Below are 10,590 nucleotides of genomic sequence, written 5' to 3' on the forward strand. Positions count from 1 at the left end.
TGTATTCAACATTAATTTTATAAGCTTTAATAATTTGAAGTATTATTAATTAAGTAGTTTTTATGTATTCATAAAGTGCTTAGGACTGTATTCATAACTTTACAAATCAAAGTGCATAGAATATTTATACAGCATATATCTGATAAAGGACTTGTATCTAGAATATGGAAAGACCGCTCATCTAATTAATAAAACAAACAATCCAATTTTAAAAAATAGGCAAAAGATTTGAACAGACACTTCACCTAGGAGATATATGGATGGCATATGAGCACATAAAAAGATGTTCACCCTAACTAACCACTAGGGAAGTGAAAAATAACCACAATCAGATAGCACTACACACCTATTATAATAGCTAAAACTGGAAAGATTGCCCACACCGAGTGCTGGAAAGCTTGCTGAGAAACTACAACATCCATAAACTGCTGAGGAGAATGTAAAATGGTGCAATCACTTTAAAAAATAATTTGTCAGTTTCCTAAAAATTCAAAAATATACCATATTTGAGCATCATACCATATGATACAGCCATTCTACTCCTAGGCATCTACCCAAGAGAAAAGAAACCGTATGTCCATACAGAGACTTGTACATGAATACTCACAGGATCTTTATTTGTAACAGCCAAAAACTAGGAGAAACCCAAAGTATCAATAGGCAAAAAAATAAACAAATTGTGGTATATCCGTACAATGGAGTACTACTCAGCGATAATAACTAGTGAATTTAAAAAAGAAAAAGAAAAGAAACAAATTATTGATACATGCAACATGACAACATGGATGAACCTCAAAATAATTATGCCAAGTGAAAAAAACCATACAAAAAGGAGTAGACATTGTATGATTCCTTTTATATAAAACTCCAGAAAATGAAATGAAATTGATAGTGACATTGATAATTGCTTAGGGAGAAGGATTACAGGAGAAAAGGATTACAAAAGAGCATGAGGAAACTTTTTGGGGTGATATACATGTTCACTATCATGATTGTGATGATGGTTCCACGGGTGTACATGTCTAACCTGATCAAATTGTACACTATAAATATGTGCAGGTTACTGTCGTCAATTATGACTCAACAGAGCTCTCAAAACTGCACTCAAGAAAAGGAGTCCAGTTTCATTGGGCCGGCCCCGTGGCTCAGCGGTTAAGTGCACGCGCTCCACTGCTGGCGGCCCGGGTTCGGATCCCGGGCGCGCACCGACGCACCGCTTCTCCAGCCATGCTGAGGCCGCGTCCCACATACAGCAACTAGAAGGATGTGCAGCTATGACATACAACTATCTACTGGGGCTTTGGGGGGAAAATAAATAAATAAATAAAATTGAAAAAAAAAAGGAAAAAATTTTAAGTAAAAATAGGAAATAAGTAACCCATATTATTCAGATATAGTCATTAACTAATTCATTCAATAGTTACCATATGGCTCCTATGTGCTAGATGCTGGGAGCAGAAATATTTCTAGAATATGACACCCCTTCCCAGGACTTCACAGATTTGGGAAATAATAGACACCTACCATTTTGGAAAGGTAAGCTATGATATTTGTTTCAAAGATGGTAGTTAATATTCCTTACATTTCCTTTATATCAAAATATTGAATAAATATAATAAATGATGTTAGCAATCCCTTTCACATAAAGCCCTCTTTCATCAGTCACTGTTTCTCTGTTACTCTCACTTTGTTAGCCATTGCTCCTTGGGTGGCAATAGTATCTTCCCTTTTCAACACTAGTGTATTAATATTCCAAAATCATCATTACTGATCGACCATCACTAATCATGCAGCCAACTCTTAATTTTGATAGTGGATTTTCCAGAAACCTGGCTTTGGTCCTTGCACCCTCCTGCTACCTACATTTGGGGGCATTTCATAGCTTCTTAGCAATTCCATCAGGGGTATTCAGTAGGAAAAAGGAGGTAAAACTCAAACCCACACAATATTCTGCTGAGAATCATAAAGTCTTAAAGTTGGAAGTAATCTCGAAGGTTATCTATTCCAACTCCCACCCAGTGCTGGAATCCCCTCTAGCCCATCCCTGACAGATATTCATCCAAGCCAGACGCTGCCTGAACATTTTGAATAATAACAGAGCCAATGCTCGGTTACTCCAGTAATAAATTTTATGGTCCCCTGGTTTAGCTCTTTTCCATATTAGCAGTTCAAATAGAAGTTCTGAAGGGTGACTGGAAACAATATTTAAACTTTGGTTAGGGAATAGTAATATGTATTTCAGTTATTACACACACAAACATTTCTCAGGACAAAAGAAAAACAATTTCTTCCAAGGGCCGGCCCGGTGGCGCAAGTGGTTGAGTGTGCGTACTCTGCTGCGGCGGCCCTGGGTTCGCCAGTTCGGATCCTGGGCACGCACCGACGCACCACTTGTCAAGCCATGCTGTGGTGGCGTCCCATATAAAGTGGAGGAAGATGCGCATGGATGTTGGCCCAGGGTCAGTCTTCCTCAGCAAAAAGAGGAGGATTGGCAGATGTTAGCTCAGGGCTGATCTTCCTCACAAAAATAAAATAAAATAAAATAATTTCTTCCAAAATATTATGTTATAAATACCTCAACCCCAATAGGCCCTATAGTCAGGGAGAAAGGGTGGGAATGAAGAAGACAGGGAGGGAGGGAGGAATGGAAATGTTAAACTAAAGAATGAATCCATCAGTGCTATGGACTAAATGGTATCCCCTCCAAAATTCATGTGTTGAAGCCCTAACCCCAATGTGACTATATTTGGAGACAAGGCTTTTGGGACGTAACTAAGGTTAAATGAGAGAGGGTTCCTAATCCCATAGGATTAGTGGCCTTATAAGAAGAGGGAGAAGAAAGAGATCTGTCTCTACCACACGAGGACACAGCAAGAAGGCAGCCATCTGCAAGCCAGAAAGAGGGCCCTCACCAGACCCTGACCACGCTGGCACCCTGATCTCAGACTTCCAGCCTCTAGAAATGTGAGAAAATAAGTTTCTGTTGTTAAAGCCACCTAGGCTATGGTATTTTGACATGGTAGCCCTGGCTGACTAACACAATTAGTCTTAGGAAGACTTTTTTGAAGTCTCTCAAGGAATTTGGGAGCTCAAAATACTTTCTTGCCCACCTCCAGTCAATTTACAAGATATTACAGATTCATTTTTGTTCAGACCACTTATTTAGTCTTAACTTGTTGAATTTTGAAAGAAAGCAAAGACGATGCGAAGAGAAAGGAAACCTGTTGAGGGGGGCCTGAATGCCTGGATCCTGGACTTGGACTTGCCAAGATCATTGGACATAACTGATCCTCAGTTCCTCTCCTAGAAAATGAAGGGTTGAAATTTTAAATGATCCTAAAACTTCCCTCTACCTACAGACTCTCAATCTTTAAATCTAAAAGGACCTTGTAATATTGGAGGAAAAGGAACCGATTTGTAGTCAATTTGGCTAAAGGTGTAAAGAACTTTGGAACCAGGTAAGAGGGAGTGAGAACTACTTGGTAACAAAGAGCATCAGAGAACTCTCCTCTGTTAGGAAGCTGAACTTCTCCTATTAAGGAGTAAAGTATCCTAAAAGTGACTCTTCTTACTATTTGGGGCCCAAGTGGGAAAGGAAAAACTATAGTTGAGGCACCCACAATGTAGTCTGCAATTTCCCCTTCTATCCAAAATGATTCATTCATCCAACAGACACTGGGGACTGGGCTACGACGACAAAAAAAAGCCTGGTTCCACCCCGAGAGTCAAGAACTGGGGAGTGCTCTATTCTTCAGTGTTTCTAATGAACTCAACAAACGTTAGTAACTCTAGGGCTGTATGTTTTGATGTGCAATATAATCTCTCCGTTTAATAGAACAAAATATGCACACGGAAGGGACGGATATCCCAGATTCAGGGAATTTTAATGTGGGAAGACACTTCAGAGACCCTCTCCCTGGAAGCCTCTTCACATGGCCTCAGGGACAGCAAGCTGCCCCCTTGTTGGAGCTTCCAGAGTATTTGATTCTCTTGCCAGTGACTGCATCTTGGTACACTGTGCTATCCATTTAAACATGTCCAGAGATCAAGGGGCATCAGGCAGAGGAACCAAACCTTATTCATCTATGTCTCTCAGGACCTTGCACCACAGCTGATACTCAGCTGGTGCTCAATACTACATTTTGTGGATTGAGAAGAATTAACTTGGTTGAACAGGATGAGGAGGCTAAAAGGTTTACAGCTCCTCGTCCAAGGTCTCACAGTCAGGCATGACAAAGCCAGGGCCAGGCCCCAGATCTCAGGCACACAGTTCAATGTTCTTCCCTTCAAGAGCTTGCAGGTAAGGAACTGGTACCCCACTCTAACCCCACTTCTGTGTCCACTTGGGAGTAATCAGAAAGTCTGGCAGTATAAAGAAAAGAGCAAAATTTAAACAAGAGGACATGATGTAAAAAGAAAGGAAACATTTAAATAGTCACTTCCCCAAAGAAGACATACAAAAGGCAAATAAGCACATGAAAAGATGCTCAACATCATTAGTCATCGTGGAAACACAAATCAAAACCCCAATGAGATACCACTTCACACCCACTAGGACGGCTCTAATCAGAAAGACAGACAAGAAAAAAGACCAGCAATAACAAGTGTTAACAAGGATTTGAAGAAATTGGAACTCTTACACATTGCTGGTGGGAATGTAAAATAGTGCTGCCACTTTGGAAAACAGTCTGGCAGTTCCTCAAAGAGTTAACATAGAGTTACTATATGACCCAGAAACTCCACTCCTAGGATATACCCAAGAGAAATGTAACATACAACCACACAAAACTGTACATCAATGCTCACAGCAGCATTATTCATAATAGCCAAATAGTGGAAACACCCAAATGTCCATCAACTGAAGAATGGACAAACAAAAATGTGGTACATCCACCGGCTGGAATATTATTTGGCAATAAAAAGGTAGTATGAAGCACTGATACATGCTATAACATGGACGAACCTTGAAAACACCATGCTAAGTGAAAGAGTCCAGACACAAAAGGCCACACATTGTATGATTCCATTTATATGAAATGTCCAGAACAAGCAAGTCCATAGAGACAGGATGTAGATTAGGGGCTAGGAGAAGAACAGAATGGGGAGTCACTGCTAATGGGTATGGGGTTTCTTTGGGTGGTGGTGAAATGTTATAGAGTTAAATAGTGGTGTTGGTTGCATAACTTTGTGAATATAACAACAATCACTGAATTGTACACTTTAAAAGCGTAAATGTTATGGTATATGAATTATACCACAATAAAAAATACCAAAAAAAAAAAAGGAAAGGGAACTACACAGAATGGCCAAACTTATGCAAAACAAATAACCTTATAAAACAATTCTTTTAAATGATGCTATACAGAACCTGGTACAAAGGGAAAGGAAACATTAGTACCTATTGTGTCTCATGAGGGATATCAAAGGAAACCAGCGTTTATTTGGAAGCTAGTTGTGCCAGGTCCCAGCATAAGTATATTTTCTGTTTCCTCATTAATCTTTTGTGGAATTTATTACTCATTTTACAAATGAGGAAACCGAGTTTCAGACAGGTTAAATAATTTTCCCAAGATTACACAGTCACGTAGGACAGACCTGGGAATATTGCTCGGATGTGCCCAATTCCAAAGCACACATTCTTTCCACTCTTGTATAACATTGCCTTAGATACTTTTCCAATTCCATAAAAGTCGGTTTCTTGCAAGTTCCTCCGGAAGTTGTGAAGTGAACTACAACAAACTTGTCTTCAAAAGCCTGTGCAAATGTTGGACAAAACTGTAAGCCCAATGCCCTCTCTTATTCATCCCACCTGCCTTCGTGACCACCTCCTTCACAACTGCAAAGTTGGGGAGAGCAGTTTACCCCAGAGCCCCTGCCTACACCCAGTGGACACGGTATGCCTGCAGGATGTCCAGTTCATCATCACAGTTCCCAAGCACTCAACTGTACTATGCATTCAGTAGGAGCTCAATGCATGACTGTGGTGATTGAGTGAACAAGCATTTTCTTCCCCTTCAAGTTCTCAGAAGCCACTGGAGATGTAAGTTGAGGACACGGTAGAACAACCACTTCACCATTTCATGAGCAGGTACACCCCAAGAAACCTCTTCTGCAAGCACATGTAGCTGTGGACAGGCTTCATGATGTGAAGCTATTCCCTAGTCCTTCTTGTAGAGGGCTCTGGACCAACGGCAATGGCCATCTTCCACATAAACGATAAGCTTATACTCTACAGTCCTCTTGGGTGGGACCACGTGGCTAGTTCTGAATAATGGGTTGAAAGTCAAAGGGACAGATGTTACTTCTGGACTGAGCATACCTGCTGGTCTCATGCACAGCTCTTTTCCACTGCTGTGACCAGCGATTGCTGAGACGCAGCTGCTCCATCAGGCACATGAGGAACTATGGAGCAGAGCCCTCAACCGACCCACGTGGCTATTTCCTAAGTCACTAAAATTTTGAGGTTGTTTTTGTTTCGACAGTACGACCTAGCCTGTCCTGACTGATTCAAGTCTCTAAAGTCGAGATTATGCGTGAGAATAGTGAGAAGTACAATTTAACTGGAATATGCTTGACCACAAGGAACTGGAGAAGAGAGGATCAGAAAGAGTCTGGGGTCAAAGAATGCAAAGTCTTGAAGCCCAGTCTCATGTAGAAGGTATACTGAAGGAGGAAAGTAAGGGAAAAACAGTTATGTTAAGTCCAGAGAAATGACTGGCAGAAAAGACACTAAAAGCAGAGGAATGCTCAGTCAGTAGCATGTATCAAGGCATGGATGGTACAAGATAGATAACTGAGGTCACTAGAGAGAGGCCACTAGGTAGGAGATGCCACAAGTCAATCGGAGAAGGACTAAGCTCACGGCTGTGGTGGAGCGGCATTAGTTTTCTATTGCTGCCATGTCATGTTACCACAAATTTAGCGGCTTAAAACACAAAAACTTATTACCTTATAGATCTGTAAATTAAAAGTCTGACCTGGATCTCCCTGTCTACGATCAAGATTATCAGCAGATCTGCCTTCCTTTCTGGAGGCTTTAGGGGAGAATCCATTTCCTTGCCTTTCCCAGCTTCTAGAGGCCGCCTGCATTACTTGGCACATGGCCCCCTTCCTCCATCTTCAAAGTCAGCAAGATAGCATCTCTCTGCCCCTTTGTCTTTTGTCACATCTCTTTCTCTGAACACAGCTAGGAAAGGTTCTCTGCTTTTAGGGATTCACGTGATTAGATTGGGCTCACTCAGATAATCCAAGATAATCTCCCCATCTCAACCTCCTTAACTTAATCACATCTGCAAAATCTCTTTTGCCACATAAGGTAGCATATTGACAGGATCTGGGGATTAGGACGTGGCCATCTCTGGGAGGCCATTATTCTGTCTACTGAAGTCGCCAAGTATTAAGAATGAGGAAGAATCAAGGTATCAAGAAAGAAGAGTGTGGCACTGGACAGGAGAAGGGCTCCATTTTAATGTACTCTAAACTACAGCAGGCCAGCCCTGTGTTCAGTGGCTCTTGTTCTGAGGCCCCTAAAGGGCAAGACCAATGGTCTAACTGAGAAGTGATTAGGCCTGTACTTTGCTAGTGACAGGGAATGGTGTGTTGCAGACAGCAGTGCCCACGAGGCCCTGAGATCAACCCTTTGCATGCACAAAATAGAGGCTCAACAAATACAGGCTGGATGAATGGATGGGTGAATGAGGTGTTGATCAAATAAACAGCACTTGACAACAGAAAGCAAAAGAGAAAGAAGAAGAAAAAAATTTGACAGCCAATGAAGCAGCCAGAAGTACGAGGCTTGACATTGAAGAAAACATGAAAGAGGCTTCTCTGGAATTTTTTACCAACTGTGCTCTGAAAATTTCACTGTTTTTCAGAATTTAATTTCTTTTACATAGCTGAAGGAGTGAATATACTGGCACATAGATATAAGCTAGAGAAATGTAAGAAATTATATTAATCACATGTTTAGAAAAGGATTATTGGGCAGATGTTTTTCAGGAAACCAAAAGCTAGACATAATATTTGTGAAAAAGAATTGGAGGAACATCTAATTAGGAGAGTAGGATCATTTTTAAAGGAGTTTTTATCTTTAAAGAAATCTACAGAGGACCATGTTTTAATTAGGAAACAATGTTTCTGAGCATGTGTGCCTTAGATCTCTGCCGCGGTCGCATGCTGCATCTGGGCCCATTGACTCAGGGAGACATAGTGAAACTGAAAACTATAATAAATCACAACCCCTGTGGGCAACACTCGATTGAATTTCTTTCTGGCTTTCACACAATGGTGGCAATGGCTGTAATCCAGAACATAAACAAAAATTCATATGGAAGCAACATCACATTAAAAAGAAAACTTATATTATTCCCCAGACCAAAGGACTTTTTGTCCAAGACTTTGTGACTTATTTATATTGCTGAGTGACTCCACCCCGTGAACAGAAAGTGCAGATGACTACAAACGAGCCCCACACACAGATGATAGATGTGCGTGCCAGGAAGCCTGGCAATTCCCTTCTGGAAACTGACTTAATGAGATGGTGACAAGTGAAGTGTGTACATGGTCAGTGCCATGATAACCCAGGCATTTCTACTCTCATCTCTGGAAAACCAAGCCATTCGTTCTCAATTACCAACGCTTTAAAGCAACATGTAAATAATGGGCAAACTGCCACAAGTCAAATTTGCTACAATCAGTCCCATGGCATAAATAGAAACCAGAGCTATGAGCACTACCAATACAATACGATAGCTGACGAGAACGACACAAGTCTTAAACCTCTTGTTTCTTGAAGCTTATTCTAGGGACTTGACAAACTTTGATAAACAAGGACTAGAAAGAATCAATTCGGTCTGCTGCTTGACTTACGAGTTCTTCCAGATATCCATGCTGATTTCCTACTAACATAGACTGGCTCTGGCTAAACTTTAAACTTACACTGGTTTTCCCTGCCACCCAACATATTCTTGTTTACTGTGCGTCCTTGTTGAGAGTGCTGCTTACCTAGGAGCACTACCTACATAGGAGATGAAACAAGATTTGAAATACCCATTGGGTCTTCCTACTTCTTTATCAATATCTAAATGGGTTTGCATAATTGGGGATTTTACAGAGTTTGGTCAAGAAGAACTGATCCCACACTATGGAATAGTTAACAAGTATACGCCAGTATACAACACATATAGCGTACAAACACGAGAGTGTATATCTGGAGGTTACCGCTAATCCATCCAGCCTGTAATAACGGTGGCTACAGTCGTACTCTCAATACACTCTTGGTTTCCTTCTGTTTCTGTTTCTAACACTATGTCACTTTTAATCTACACAAAACCTAGCACTATGAGGTTTCATGTTTTCATCTTTGATGCCCTCTTGGACACTTAACACAACACTCTGATTTCCATCCTGCCTGTCCCCATCAGACTTGGTATTCTTACTTGGTGCCCCTGTCATTTTTATTCATCGACCCATATTGTTCCATAAATATTTATTGAACATAACTCTATGTTTCAGGCACCAGTGCAGGCACTGAAAATGTATTGGAGAACAAGACATGGATGTTTGACTCTCAACTTTCCCTAACAGATCAGTCTTAGCCTGGTTTCTCTAGCTATGCCCCTCAGTTGTGAATAGGTCAGTGCCCCAAGAAAACCCCTTAGCCCACTACCCTGGCACTGATCATTACGCAAGCATCCCAGCCACGTTGACCCTGATCCTCCAGCGGGGGCATAGAGGAGATCTGCACAATGGCAGGGCCTCTGCCCTAGACTGCACTTCAGCATCCTACACTGCACTGTCTCTTTTTGATGTCACAGCAGATGCTACAAAGCATCTGTAGCCTCTTGGCCTGCAATTGCTCGAAGGTCAACGCCTAGACTATGATTGAAGAACTCTATTGCTCTTACTTACCTTTTTACTTCAGTCGTTTTTTTCTTTATTTCACTCCTAATGGCTTTTTATAAATCTGTGCCTTTCAGGGACATCGGGAAATGAATCTGTTTGGTACCACTCACTCTTTCGCATAATACTAATGCCTCCTGCTTCTAGGGAAGAGGGATGTACATGGGAAAATGGACTTAGGTTTAGAAAGGAATGCCTTTTTAAATGAACGTTGTCTGGAGGACTCGCTCCCATTACTCACAGCCCTTTCCTCTCTGTCTCTCTCCAAATTCCCTTCAAGGGGAAACAAAAAAACAAAAAACTCTGGTTACCAAACTAAGTCTACAGGCTCAGATAATTGCTGTTTAACTTCTGCTTGCCCACAACATGTTGTTTACACCCACTCAGAAAACATAGCCTCATGTTAGCATCAAATGAAGAAAATCATAAACAGTAATGGGTATTTAGTGCAAATTACACACATCAAAAATATATGAATTTCCCAATACAAATTGGGGACAGAGGGAAGTTTCCAAACCATCCCAATGAGTTGTTTATGCTCAGAATTTCTAACAAATCTGTACAAAATTCTCTGCTATAAGTGAAATCCTTTGGTCAAATTCCAACATTTTCCTCCAATTTTCTCACAATTGTATCATGGTCTAATATTGAGTCAATCTGTTTTGTGCAGGCAAATGTATTTGGCACATT

This window comes from Ceratotherium simum, chromosome 15, assembly GCF_057802395.1.
Source record: "Ceratotherium simum simum isolate JZ-2026a chromosome 15, ASM5780239v1, whole genome shotgun sequence".
NCBI lineage: Eukaryota > Metazoa > Chordata > Mammalia > Perissodactyla > Rhinocerotidae > Ceratotherium > Ceratotherium simum.